Source organism: Pipistrellus kuhlii, unplaced genomic scaffold (assembly GCF_014108245.1).
Source record: "Pipistrellus kuhlii isolate mPipKuh1 unplaced genomic scaffold, mPipKuh1.p scaffold_m20_p_14, whole genome shotgun sequence".
Classification (NCBI taxonomy): Eukaryota; Metazoa; Chordata; class Mammalia; order Chiroptera; family Vespertilionidae; genus Pipistrellus; species Pipistrellus kuhlii.
Window position 1 is genome coordinate 2225565 of NW_023425449.1, and position 13744 is coordinate 2239308.

A 13744-nucleotide genomic window follows, 5' to 3' on the forward strand; every position below is an offset into this window, starting at 1 on the left:
CAGATTCCCACAGAGGGAGCCGGTCGCCGGGGAGGGGGGGGGGGGTCACAGAGGTGGGGGTGGGGGGTCCCCGGGAGGGTGCTGGGCGGAGGCGGGGATCCAGTTACCGGTGGGCGGTGAGGGTCTTTGAAAGCGCTCCCAGCGGAGAGGAACGCCAGTCCCGCCGGCTGCGCCCACTTCTGGTTTTCATCTGTCACCTTTCCTCGCCCGGCTGCCGGCGAAGGGGCGGCTGCTGCTCCCCATCTGGGAACCAGAGGCGCCCCGAGGCCCAGGCGCGGGCTCCAGTGCCGTCATTATCTCCCCCCTATGGAAGCCGCGTCCCTCACTCACAGGGGCTGCTGCTCCCGGCTCCCAGCCAGCCCGGGGGCCGGGGCTGTCCCGCCCTGTCTGGGCACTAGTTATCCGGGCTGGGTTTGGGGTGCCTGGCCTTCTCCCCTGGCTGGACACGTGCCACACAGGAGAGGGGTCTCCCATGGGCCCTGTTCCGCCCCGTCCAGACCCCGCTCCCCCATGTGGACCTCAGGGGGCAGCCTTCCTGGGGTCCCACCCTCTAGCTACCGTCCGTAGCTTCTCAGAGGGGCCCCTGGAAGGCCATGCCAGGATCACAGCTCTCTCCCCGATGAAGACCCCAAGCCTGCCCGCTGACCTAGCGTGGCACCCGCCCTGGCCCGGCCCCACGGCCAGCTGCCTCCCTGGATGTTTCTCGTCCCACTGTCCTTGTCCTGCCCCCTCCCGGCAGCCACAGCCTCCCGCTGCGCCTTCACACCCCAGCTGTGTCTCCTCTTGGCCTCGGTGGGACTGTCTGTCCTGTGGTTTCCTTCCTGGTGTCTCCTCGGAGCGCCCCGGAGACCCTGGGATCTGCCGTGTGTCTTCAGAGACCCTCTGGGAGGGAGACAGGGAGTCGGGGACAGACTGGGGGCCGAGCTGGGGCCCCGGGGCCCGGTGCACAGGAGGTGTGTGCAGGATGGGGCGGGGGTGATGCCTGCATTTCTCCAGGTGAGGCCAGGGCATCGCACAGCCTTGCTTATTCCCAATGTTCTTGGCAATTTATCATTACCCCCATTTTACAGATGGGAAAACCGAGGCCCGGAGAGGTGCAGTGGCTTCCCCAAGGTCTCCCAGCTGGCACATAACAAAGTGGGGGCTCAATGCAGGCCAGCCTCACCCCAAAGCCCTTGCTTTCCCCTCTCCCTGCCCAGGTAGAGGTGCCCCCCTGCGCCCGAGGCTGACGCCTGTGGGGTGCTCCTGTCTGAGCCAGCTGTGAATCAGGGGCCGAGCAGCCGGCCGGGGAGCCCGCCAGGGGCGGCCCAGGGACCTCGGCCTCGGGAGGAGCGTGTGTATGAACGGGGACGGGGGACATTAACCCTGACCCCCTTCGAGGGTCTCTCATTCTTACGTGGGCCCCACCGGGCTGCCGAGCCAGCCGGGCAGGCGGCGGAGGACGGCGCAGCCCCTGCCCACACTCTGCCCACCGGGGAGCCGATGGGTCAGCGGGGCGGCCTCTGCCCCCTGGGGGGTGTGTCCCGCGGGTGTGTCTCAGCAGCCGCGGGACCTGGCGCCCTGCCGCTGCCCCGGGTGAGCTCCCTGCTTCTTCCTGAGACGGAGCACGGACAAGCCAGCGGGCTGTGGACGGGTCTGAGCCTCCAGGCGCCTGGTCCTGGAAGCTTCTGGAATCTCCTGCGCAGCTGGCCCTGGTCAAGGGGCTCTGAGTCTGGCCTGGGAGTGCTCTGGCCTGGCTCTGCTCCTGGCCCCTGCGCAGCCCCTCTGGAATGTTTACAGCTGCCCTGAGGGGCCTGGGGGTGGGGGTGGGAGGGTCGGGAGGGGGCCCAGGCCGAGGGGGATGCGAACAGCAGGGCCAGGGACCTCGAGCCGGAGAGGGGGACCCCAGACCAAGAGACACGGCGGTGCCACCTGCTCTGACTCACGCCCCACTGTCCCTGGCAGGCGGGGGGCATCTCCTAAAGGGGACACAGGTGGGTTCCGCTCCCCTCAGACCTCCTGGGTGCCCATGTGTGGGCGTCCTGAGCGCTTCCACCGGAGGCCCCTCCCTCTGGGCCTGCAGGGTGTGGGCGCCCCGTTCTCCAGACCCGGCCGAGTCCTGCAGGGCCCTCCTGAGCAGACGGGTTAGGCCCATTCCTTTTTTAAAGCGATTCGCCTCCAACTTCCGGGAAGACCCCTCCTCCCAGCGGCTCCTGGGGAACATGTCACCCGCGTTTTGAGGTTTTGAGGACCGTGAGCAGCTAGGACCCCGTCACCATCGCCTACGCTCGAGCCCTTTGGCATCGGATGCCTGGACTCCGGTGGCATTGGTACAGCTTCCCTCGTGGTAGGAGGAGCTGAGGCAGCTGGCGTCCAGCTGGGGGGCGGGGAGGGGGGCGCAGGAGGGACACAGCGGACATGGAAACGGTGCATGGAGGAGCGCGGGGCAGCGGGAGCCCCGCCAGCCGGAGCTGAGTGACTGAGAGACATGCCAGGAGCGAGGCCGCCAGCCGGCACCCCGCTGTGCGTGAGACTGGGCTGCACGCAGCTGCCCTCCCAGCTCCACGTTCATGCACGTGTTCATGGGCACTCACTGGAGAGGCTGCCATGGGGGAGGGAGAGAACGGGGGAGGCGAGGAACGCATTAGAGAGAGAGAGTCCTGGCCTGGCCTGGCCGATCCTGTCTGCCTGCCTCCCCGTGTGCCCTGGGGGGCCGGGAGGGGCCGTGTGCACCCCGGGCAGCAGCACACACTTAAGAGAAATAGAAAAAGGAGAAGGAGGAGCAGAGAGAAAGGAGGAAGTGGCGGGGAGGGTGGGTGAGGGGAGGTGCAGACGAAGCCTGTTTGCATAAGCGCTGCCCTTCAAGCAGCTGTGTGTGCGGGAAGCAGCCCCTCACCCTTTCCCCGGTGAGCGCCCGACCTGACAGCTGCCCGCAGCCCGGGAAGCTCCTCTGCAGTCTAAAGGGCAGCGTAGCCGGAGCCCAGGCCATGTCCCCGGGGAGCACAGGGCCCCCGGCTGGTGTGGGAGGGACTCCCTGGGCCCCTACACCGGACTCCTGCTCTGACTTGAGGGCTATTTTTAAAAAATAGGTTTTTATCGATTTCAGAGAAGAAGGAAGAGAGAGAGAGAGACATCAATGATGAGAGAGACTCATGGGTCGGCTGCCTCCTGCACGCCCCCTACTGAAGATGGAGCCCGCAAGCCAGGCCTGCGCCCTGACCGGGAATCGAACCGTGACCTCCAGTTCATAGGCGGATGCTCCATCACCGCCCCACACCGCCGGGCTGGAGGGCTCTTTCTCTTTGTGCATCGGCCTGTGTGCGAGCCGCAGGGAAGGGCTCGAATGCCCCCGCGTATGGGGGCTGGGAGCAAGTCTTCAGGGCGCGGGCGCCGTGTTCCTTTCCGTTAAACGGGGACGCGGAGCGCATCCGGCAGGCGGCGGCATCCACGCGGCCACAGGTGGTGGTCTTGCCCACAGAGCCGTGGGCCTGGCGCCGAGATTGGTGCCCGCCCTTAGGGTGAAGGCTAGGGGAGCTCATTTCCACAGCACCCCGGGCACTGCCCCGCCGTGAGGCCTCCGCTTCCTGTCATGTAGAAGGAGGGGTTGGGCCCTAGCCGATTTCGCTCAGTGGATAGAGCATCAGCCTGCGGACCGAAGGGTTCCAGGTTCGATTCCTGGTCTGGGCACAGGCCCGGGTTTGGGGCTCCATCCCCACCCAGTAGGGGGTGTGCAGGAGGCAGCCGATCAGTGATTCTCTCTCATCGTTGAAGATTCTATCTTCCTCTCCCTTCCTCTCTGAAATCAATAAAAATATATATTAAAAAGGAAATAATAAAAGAGGGGTTGGAAACTTCTGCCCCCGACTTGTGTGGCCACCTCAGCTCCTTCCTCGGGACCAGGGGAGGAGGGACAGCCCCCTTGCCCGCTGGCCCGCTGGCCCTCAGCCCCTGACGGGATGGCCCCGAGTCCATTTGCCTTGCAGGCCCCGGGGCATGCTGGGCTCTGCGTGGGCAGCCTGGCGGGGGGGGGGGGGGGAGCAGGGGGGCGGTCCCCTCTGTGCCCGGCCTGCGCGCCTCCCTTGGGCACAATGCGCCCTGTCTTCTCTTGCAGATCTGGGCCAGATAAACCGTCTGCTGTTTTCTTTCTCCGGGTTTTCTAGGAGTTTCAGCTCACCCTGCCCCGGAGAGAGCCGCCAGGGCAGTGCGGACCTGGTCCTTTTCAGCAAAGTGAGCTCACTGTGCCGTTCCCCAGGACAAACAGCGGGCTGGCTTCCAGCACAGCTCACCCGTCCACATGCGAGGCAGATGCTCAACGCAGCGCGGGGCTGCAGGGGAGGGAGGAGGAACGTCTGTGGGAGACACGGGGGATGCAGCCTGCAACCCGGGCCTGTGCCCCTGACCAGGAATCAAACCGTGACCTCCTGGTTCACAGGTCTACGCTCAACCACGAGCCGGCTGAGCAAGACTGGCTATTTTAATACCAATTTATGTGTGTATGTGTGTGCATGGGAGTGTATATGTGCGTATGCAACAACATAATTTGACTTTCATTAAAAATAATATTTGCTTATCAAAGAAACGTGGTGAAGAGGGAATTCAAAAGGCGTGCAAAGACGTACTCCCAGAGGGAAGCACTGCTGCCATTTTGAGTGGCTTTAGGTGCTTTTAGACACTGTTACCTGTCTCTTTAAATGCTGTTTACCGATGCGTTCTTGATGTTTCAAACAACATGTTTTTGTGCCTGAAGTGTCCTGGTCGGAAATGGCTGCCTGCTACCCCTGGGGGGTGGGGGTGCTGAGACTCATGAGAGCAGCCTCCCATCCTTGGGCACTGTGCTTGTTTCGAGCTCTCCCCACTGGAGAAGTGCGGGCTGGGAATTGAACCCAGGTCTGTCTGAGACCCAAGCCCAGGAAAACTGCATTTCCTATGATGCCCTCCTTGGGGGCCAAGGCTTCTACAGCTGTTCATCATCTCTGACACCCGTGGCTCCGCCCCATCTCCCTCTGGAGGCCGCCTGCACAGCTACTGGGGAGCCACACTTGCCCACGCCTCCCCCTTAGGCCTGCCCTGCCTGGATGGAGGGCGGAGGGGGGAGTTAGGGACAAGGGGGGCCGAGGGAAGGTGCCAAGCAAACATGGGTGAAAAGAATGCTGTTTGCTGAGATTTTTTTCTTTCTTTTTTGGTCTGTCAGGGTTTGGCCCAGAGCTTCAAAGCCCGGGTTCAGAAGTTTCTCTGTGTTTGTCTGCCCGGGTGGGAGAAGCCCGGTGTCCTGTTTCCGAATCCACTTACTCAGCATCTCAGAACACACGGCGAGGGGCTGGGAAGGGCTCAAGGTCCAGGCAGGAAGTGTGCCGGCCGGAGCCCTCCCTGCCCTGCGGGAGGCTGTCCTCAAATGACCCTCCCAGCCCAGGTGCTGGTGGAGGTCAAAGCATCCAACCTCCCCAGGGCCCTGCCCAGGAGCCAGAGTGACAGAAAACTGACCATTGCCTGCCCTTTCTTACAGTCCACGCCGTCTTCTTTTTGTCCTCTAAGTGTGACCGAATTCCGGAAGCACTGGGTCTACTCTGAACGCCCTGTCGCCTGGCCCCGGGACCCCCCTCGCTTCTGGAGCCCTCCCCTCTCTCCTGTCCGCCTTTTCCTCCAGTCCTGGCTCATCCTGTCCTCTTGGCCCAGAAGACACACCCCTGACCTGATCTTCCTGCACAAGCCCCTTCACCTGGCTGCTCCCCGCCCCCCAGATACTAATCAGGGTGGGCGGTGGGTCAGGCAGTCCATCAATTCTGGTTCCAATCCTGGTCCGGCCACTGTTTATCAACCTCTCTGAGCCTCCCTTTTCATAAATTAAAACAGGGCCAATCGTTACCCCTGCCTCAGGGGGTTGCAATGAAGGTTAAGGGAGCCATTACCTGTGAGCTGCTCAGAACAGAGCCCGGGCGCCTAGCAATCATTTCATGAGTGTGAGGATATTTCTGACCGCAGGCATTGTCTTCTTTGGGAGATCATAAATGGTTGGGAATTCTTTGATAATCTTCTAGTAAAAGGTAGCATCTGTTTCTCTGCCCCTGGAATCTGGACTGGCCTGTCTCTATTTTGACGAAAAGAGTGCTGAAGGTTTGGGGTCTTACCATGAGAAGGATGGGGAGTCATCTCCTGTCAGCCATCTGGAAAGGCCCTGAGACCCACCCACACCCAGCCTCCAGCATCCCGGCAAAGGTGCCATCTCGAGGCAGCCATCCTGGAAGTGGGTGCTCCAGCCCCAGCTGTTCTGCCTGATGCCATGTGGATCGGAGATGAACCGCTCTGCTGAGCCCTTCCCAGGCTCCTGAGCCATAGAACTGTGAGAAGATTAAGATGGTTGTTTCAAGACACTGACTATACAATAGACACCTGAAATGCCTCCTCCAGGAAGCTTCTTGGGTTTTCCAAGTCTCAGGTTTCTGTTCCCACAAACAGCCACTTCCTGCCACGTTTTCGTTTTTGTTCTCGATTCTGCAACTTGTCCTGGGATGGCCTCCGACTTGGGACTCAGCTCTTTCCTTCACACACACACACACACACACACACACGGCCTCTGTATTGATAAAACTCACCATTGCGCTTGAAGGATTTGCAAGGAAGTTTACTCACAGTAATACAAACAACTTAAAATGCAATGGAATTCTACTCCTCTTTCCTCTTACCCGGTCCCCAGCCTCTCCATGTGGCTTGGCCTCTCTCTTCTTCCCTCCCCTTGATTCTAAATTCATCTTTATTCCCAACACTTCTCGATCCTTTGTCTCTCATTCAGTTATGCCCTCAAGGTTCCAATAGCAACTCCAGCTGCTGACCAGAGCCACTTCCTAAACAAACATGTGTGTGTGGGCTGTCACCTTCCCGAGGACACTGCTCAGACCATCATATCCAACATGGCCTACCCACCTCCCAGCCCCTTTACCTGTCTTCTGTAACCCACCTCATACCACACGTCCTGGCCACGTGTGTTACTGTCTCTCTCCCCACCAGACTGCACTTGAGAAGTCCAGGGACTGTGTAATCTTTACCATTAAATCCACAAAGACCAAAGCGTGCAGCCACATCACAGGGGCTCAGTGGGTATTTTTTTTTTTTTTTTTTTTGCACATATGAATACATACAGGCTTTGAAGCGACTCTGGTGCCAAATCTGAGAACCTTTCAAAAACTGATTCTGCTACATTAATGAGTGACCCAGAGCCCAACTGTTGCTCAAACTTGAATGTCACAGGCCGGGTTTGAAAAACCAATCAGAGTGGACGAGAACAGGCTAGGATAAGAACTCAGGCAGTACCCTCCCGCCGACCCCTTTCCCACAGCCCCCTTTCCCACCACCGCCCCAGCTCCAGGATGGCAAGATATTACCTTCCTCTGCCTCCCGCCGCCTCCCTCCTTCGGGGCCTACCCAGGGCCAGGCCCGAGCTGGCTGGTAATGCGTCAGAGCTCAAGGTCTCCTGGCTTTTACATCCTGAAGGGAGACCCATGACCGTGGGCAACTGCACGGAGCTGGGAGAGGGAAGCCCATGGTCTGGTTCCTGCAGTTTCATGAATGATGATGTCATTCGCAGAGCCGAGCAAGACTGGATGAGGGTCAGCCTCGGAGGCAAAAAAGCATTGAGAACTTGGTTTGGGCTGCAATTCACGCCTCCTCCTTCCCTGGCAGGGCTCCTGCCTGCCCTGACATCAGAGCCGCCCCCGTTCTACCTCTGCCTCGTGGGCAGGTCCTCCTCCATCACCCCTTCATCCGGTTCGAGGCCTCCCCAAAGCAAAGTCCCGCAGGCTCGGCTTGCTCACTCCCATTCTCCGTATCTGTGGCTGGTACTGCCTGCAGCTATAGAACATGGAAAAGAAGGCAAATTGTGCCCAGCTGGCATCGCTCAGCGGTTGAGCATCAGCCTGTGAACCAGGAGGTCACGTTTCCATTCCAGGTCAGGGCCCAGGCCCAGGTTGTGGGCCGGATTCCCAGGGCGGGGCGTGCAGGAGGCAGCCGATCAAAGACTCTCTCTCATCATTGATGTTTCTCTCTCTCTCTCTCCCTTCATCTCTGGAATCAATAAAAATATGTTTTAAAGAAACCTTAATAAAAAAAAAAACATGGTTGTAAAATCCTTAGAGCCCTCCCAGAAGTGTAAGACCAAAGTCCCATTGTCTTGGGGCGGGCGGAGGGGAAGGAGGGAGCGGGAGGAAGTGGTTCTCGGGGCTGGCACGGGGACCACGGGAGAGGACACGGCGTCCAAGTTGGCTTGGCACCCTGAGGGCCAGCTGAGGACTGGGGCCAGCAGCACCCTTCTGCGGCCAGAGACAACTGCGGGACCGAGAGCCATGGAGGAAACCCTTTATTTACAAAATCCTCAAGTCTCTGGTGTTTTGTTTGGACGCGCCCATTCAATGCCCATCCATGCAGGGCTCTGGCGGCAGGTCCCTGCAGGCAGTGCTGGCTGGTGGGACAGCGGAAAGCGATGGCAGGCAGGTATGAACAGCAGGACCACCAGGGCGAGGAGGGGAGATCTTTGAATACAGGACAGCAGGGCCGAGGACCGGCAGGAGGAGGGGTCCGGGCAATGGGGGTGATACAGGTTTCTGGGGCCTCTCTGAGCTGTTGGGATGGAACATGGGTTCTCGGAGGCACAGCCTGCTGGCAGGCCGAGCTGACCGGTGTGAGGCTCGGTCGCCCTGGCAGCCTGCAGGCTTTCGGGATGAGTCAGGGGCTGGCAGCCACAGTGGGGTTTTCCACTGGCCATATGGCTGATGAGCTGCAGGGAAACCACTTGGCCCAGCGGCCTGAGAAATCTCAGATCATATACAACTTCTCCCGCCCACACCACCCGACTCCAGGCGGCCCAGCACCCGTCAGCACTGCACACTGCCTGCAGCCCACACATGTGTCCACACACACACACACACACACACAACCTCCAACCACAGCACGTTGTATACACACACACAACTTCCAACCACAGCACATTGTATCCACACATGTGCACAGACACACACAACCTTCAACCGCAGCACGTTGTGTACACACACGTGAACACACACATGTGGGCACTGGTCAGAAAGTGGGTGTCAGATGACAACTCCCAGGCGACCCCGGGGATCAGCTTTGTGATGTTGGCCAGGTCACTCACCCTCTCTGAGCCTGAGTCTTCCGTCTGTGACATGGGTGGTACCTGAGCCAGACAGCCTGCGCCCTGTGAGCACTCGTGATAAGGCAGCACTTGCACTGGGAGGCCAGTAGCCCCACGGCCACAGACGGACCCTGTGCCACGCCGCTTGCTGGGGCCACGTGACATCACCCCAGTGTCCCTGCCCGCCCTGCAGGAGGCCCTGACAGCAGGCGGCCAGCCTTCCTCTGGCCGAGCCTCAGTTTCCATCAGAAAATGGCAGAGGGGACAGGCCATCCCAGATGTCCCTTCACTCTCTGACATTCCCAGGACGACGGTTCCGCATAATCCCACGTCGGGGGGGGGGGGGGGGGGGGGCGCTGGGGGGGTGCGGCGCTGTCCGTGCTCCTCAGTGAGGAGTGCCCGGCAAAGTACAAAGGTAAGTCGCACCCAGTTTGCATTGAACTTGTGACAATCTCACTCTATGCACGGGGCAAATGGTGAGAAGATGGCAGGGTGATGCTATAGACCACATGTGTCAAACACAAGGCCCACGGGCCAAATCCATCCCGCCAGGCCTTGCAATGTGGCCCGCACCGCGCTGTCATCACTGCACTCCGCTGCGTTTCCATCACAATGACAGTTTATGACTGTTCAGTAAACCATTCGGCCCGAGATTTAGGCTGGATTTTAGATTGTGGCCCCTTCTCTGATTGAGTTCGACACCCCTACGACATTTAAAAAGGCCAGTGCCTGTCAGTGCAAGCCACCTGCCTCTCTTTGTGATCAAAGGACAGCACTGTGCTCTGGCACCAGAGGAAACCGGCGGTTAGACTTCAAGGTGCGCACCGTACGCCTGTGGGCGCCATTGGAGATCCCAGGGCTAACCGGATGGCGTGTGATCTTTACTCGGGTCCTCAGCGTGACCCCCCCTCCAACAATGCAAGGGTCAGAGCTGCAGGAATACCAGAGCAATAGCAGTGCTGGTGCTGGGCTCGGTACTAGAGTGATAATGGTAGTGCCATTCCTAGGCTCAGTGCCTGAGTGATAATGCTAGTGCTAGTACTAGAGTAACAGGAATATGAGTGTTACTACTAGTAGTAGATTCAGTATTAGAGCAATAATGCTAGAGCCAGTACTGGTACTAGGTCCTGTACTAGTGCAATACACTGCAACTAAAAACAACTCAGAAGAGTAACTAATGACACAGCAAGTAGACACATCGGATTGCAAGGCTTTTCCGAAGGGAACTACCCCAGCACCAGCTCTGTGCTCGGGAACGTGTTTCCACATCCGTAGGCTCCAGGCGCTGCCATGCCTGCGGGTTAGGGTTTGAGTATTTCCTGCCTCTGCTCTCGGCTGGCCTGCCCTCCGTCACGGTGGCCACGCCTCTGTAATCTCGGCAGCAGCCGGGAAGAGGGCCGTGGGCGATTCCAGAAGCATGGTGGGGTTAGAGCCCACGGTGGCCTGGCGGCTCGCTCGCTAACTGCTCACAAATGTTGGAGCTATTTGGGGACCGTGGCGTCACCGGCGAGCCGGCTGTGGCTGTGGTTATGATGTCATCCACCGTCTGGCTGGGCGGCGCCGTGGCTGGGGAGTCACTGGGGCGGAGGCGTCCTGTGAGACTCCCCTGTCCCCTGCATGGAACTGGCTGGCCTGGCCAGGGCACAGCCATGTGCCAAGGCACAGCCATGTGCCGGGGCACAGCCATGTGCCGGGACCACAGCCGTGTGCCGGGGCCACAGCCGTGTGCCGGGGCCACAGCCGTGTGCCGGGGTCTCAGCCGTGTGCCGGGGCCCAGCCGTGTGCCGGGGCACAGCCGTGTGCCGGGGCCACAGCCGTGTGCCGGGGCACAGCCGTGTGCCGGGGCCACAGCCGTGTGCCGGGGCACAGCCGTGTGCCGGGGTAGTGAAGAAGCCAGGGCCGCACAGGGCGGCAGGCTGGGCCCTGGGGTGTGGGGGTGGATTGTCCTGAGGCCTATGCTCTCCTGGGGCTGCAGTGCCCAGGCCTCCATTCCTGCCCAGCCTGTGCCCTGCACCACGGAGGGGCCCACAGCACAACTGTGTGGACTGGACTCGGCTGGAGATGGCCAAGGTCAGCTCTCTCAGCACACAAGAGCTCCATCGTGAGGAGGACCCGGAGTCGCAAAGAACCCCCATTTCCAAGGGGCCCCTCCTCTTCCCGGTAAGACGGTCACCGCCTTTTTAGTTGTCAGCGTCTCGGGGAAACGTCCACATTTGTTATGGACGCTTCTGGAATGTGAAAATGACATAAATGAAAAAGGAAAAGTAACCCAGCTTCCACCACCCCACCAGCCCCCCCCCACCCCCCCCCCGCCCCGTACCGGAAATCGCAGTCTGATCTCCTCAGACGTGTCTCCTTCTGGCCTTGGTCCCTGCGTGTGGGCACTTAGATGCACAGAATCTGCTGATTCTTTACAGAGACGGTGCATCCTGTTTTACAGTTTTCTTACACACACTCTTATGTCATGAGCCCTTTGAGTGTTCTGCTAACATATGTGTGAAGCCACCAAAGAACAGGATGAAAGAGAACCTTTGCAAGCATCTCCTCTTCCTGGAAGGCAGGTTCCACGCCAGGTGCTGTCCTAACAGAACAGACTGCTCTCCAGCGCCCCCTGCAGACGGACTCTGACATTGCCCCATGATGAGCCCTCTGCCAACAGCAGCCCCTGTGGCCCCTGCGTGGTTAACATCAGGCGGCCCCTCGCCCTTCTCCTGCCCCTGAGTCCTTCAAGAAGCTGCTTGAAAGTCCCCTTGCCCTCGGAGTGCACAGGGGCTGCCTCGCAGGGACGCTCAGGGCTCCAGCCCTGGTGTCAGAGCTCCAGGTCCCGGTCCCCCTTCCAGGCGGTGGCCTGGGCAGGATTCCTCCCGCCCTGCATTTCGGGGCCGAAAACCTGCTGCTCTAGAGGCGTGGGCACCACAGCGAAGGCTTTTCCCCTGAGAGGACAGGAGGATGCCTGCCGCTGGCGGGGGCCGTGTACCGCCCGGCGCAGCCCCCCGCCAGCGTGCCCCACTGCAGTGTCTCCTCTGGACATGGCCGACTGCGCGGGCAACGCACACAACCCCGACTCCACTCCCTCCTCAGGAGCACGTGGGCCCAGTGATTCTTAAATCGGGGCAGAGACCTCATGTTAACAGGGGCTGGAGCTCGGAGAGGCACGTCCGGCTGCCTCCCTCCTCCTCACTCCTGGAGACCCTTAACGGGGAGACCCCTGAGAGTGGGCACCGCCCCGGTTCCTCCGGGCCCCACCGACTGAGGGGCTTGGCAGGTCTCTGTCTGCACCCTTAGGAGCCCACATCGCATCGTTGACCCAGATTCAGCCCTGTGAGCAGGAAGTGGGTGAGAAAGGAGGACGATGGGGGCTGCTACCTTCGTGGTGTGCGTGAACCACAACTGAAGATCTGCATCCTGAGGTCGGGGGGTGGGGGGGCATGTCCAAGTTCAAGGTGGAAGGAGCAGCGAGCTCTCTCCCCAGTAACTTTCCTCCACCTGCTCCCTGCCCCCACCCCCCGGCCCCTGTGCCCTGTCCGTGGGTGGGAGGCATAACCCAGGGGTGAGCAGGTGCCACTTGGGGCTCATGGAATTGAGGGGGGGGCAGGCATCTTGACTTTTGTGGGGAACATTACTGAACTCTTATTGCATGAAATGGCCAACAAAATTCCCCCAAGAGTCTCCCAGTTAAAAGGTCTTGGTCTCAATTTACCCTGCCTGGCACCCTGGGGCCTTGGGAGCTGTGCAGTAGGATCTCTTAAAGGGCGGCGTGGTGTTTAAGGAGGAGAGGAACGTGGGGGCTGCTAGCATGGTGCCTGGCTCTCAGTGGACACCCCCAAATGGTGGTGATGGTTGCACTTCAGATGCACCTGGTGAATGCGTGTATTAGCCAAGAGCTGGGTGCTCTGTGGATTGGTTTTCTATCGCTGGCAAAACAAATTGGCTTATAATAACACCAATGTATTCTCTCAGCGTTTCTGTAAATCAGAAGTTCGGCACAGGTCGTCACATCAGGCTAAAATCAAGGTGCCATGGCACAGGGCTCTAAGAGAGAACTCACTTCCAAGCTCCTTCAGGCTGTAGGCAGATCCTAGTTCCTTGTGGTTGTAGGACTGACATTCCCATTTCCTGGCTTGTTGCCAGCCAGTGGGGGGCCAACCGCAGGTCCAAATGGCCTCTGCCCTGGTCTTCACATCTCAGAGGCAGCAATAGCACACGGAGTCTTCTCACCCTTGAATCTCCACACCCTCTCCTCCTGCTTCCAGCCAGAGCAAGTTCCCTGCTTTAAGGGACCATGGGACTGCCTCGGGCTCCGACTTCCTGGATTAAGCTCTCTGGCCTTCACCACATCTGCAAAGCCCGTTTTGTCCGGTAACGCCCTAATCCTAGGGCCCAGGGTTCAGGGAAGGCACTTGCCTGCAGGGTCACTGCTCAGTCCCCCGCACTCTGCAGTGGATTCTGTCCCCCTGGGGGAACTCCAGCTCAGGGAGACTCTGAGCTGGGAAAACAGAGCTGTCCTTCCTTTCAAAAGGCATTCGTTGAACATTCGAGGTGTGCTGGGGACTCGCCGAGTACTTAGGAGAGAAATTAGAAATGCTGGCATCACTGTGAGGAAAGAGGAGGCAGAGACGCCGACTG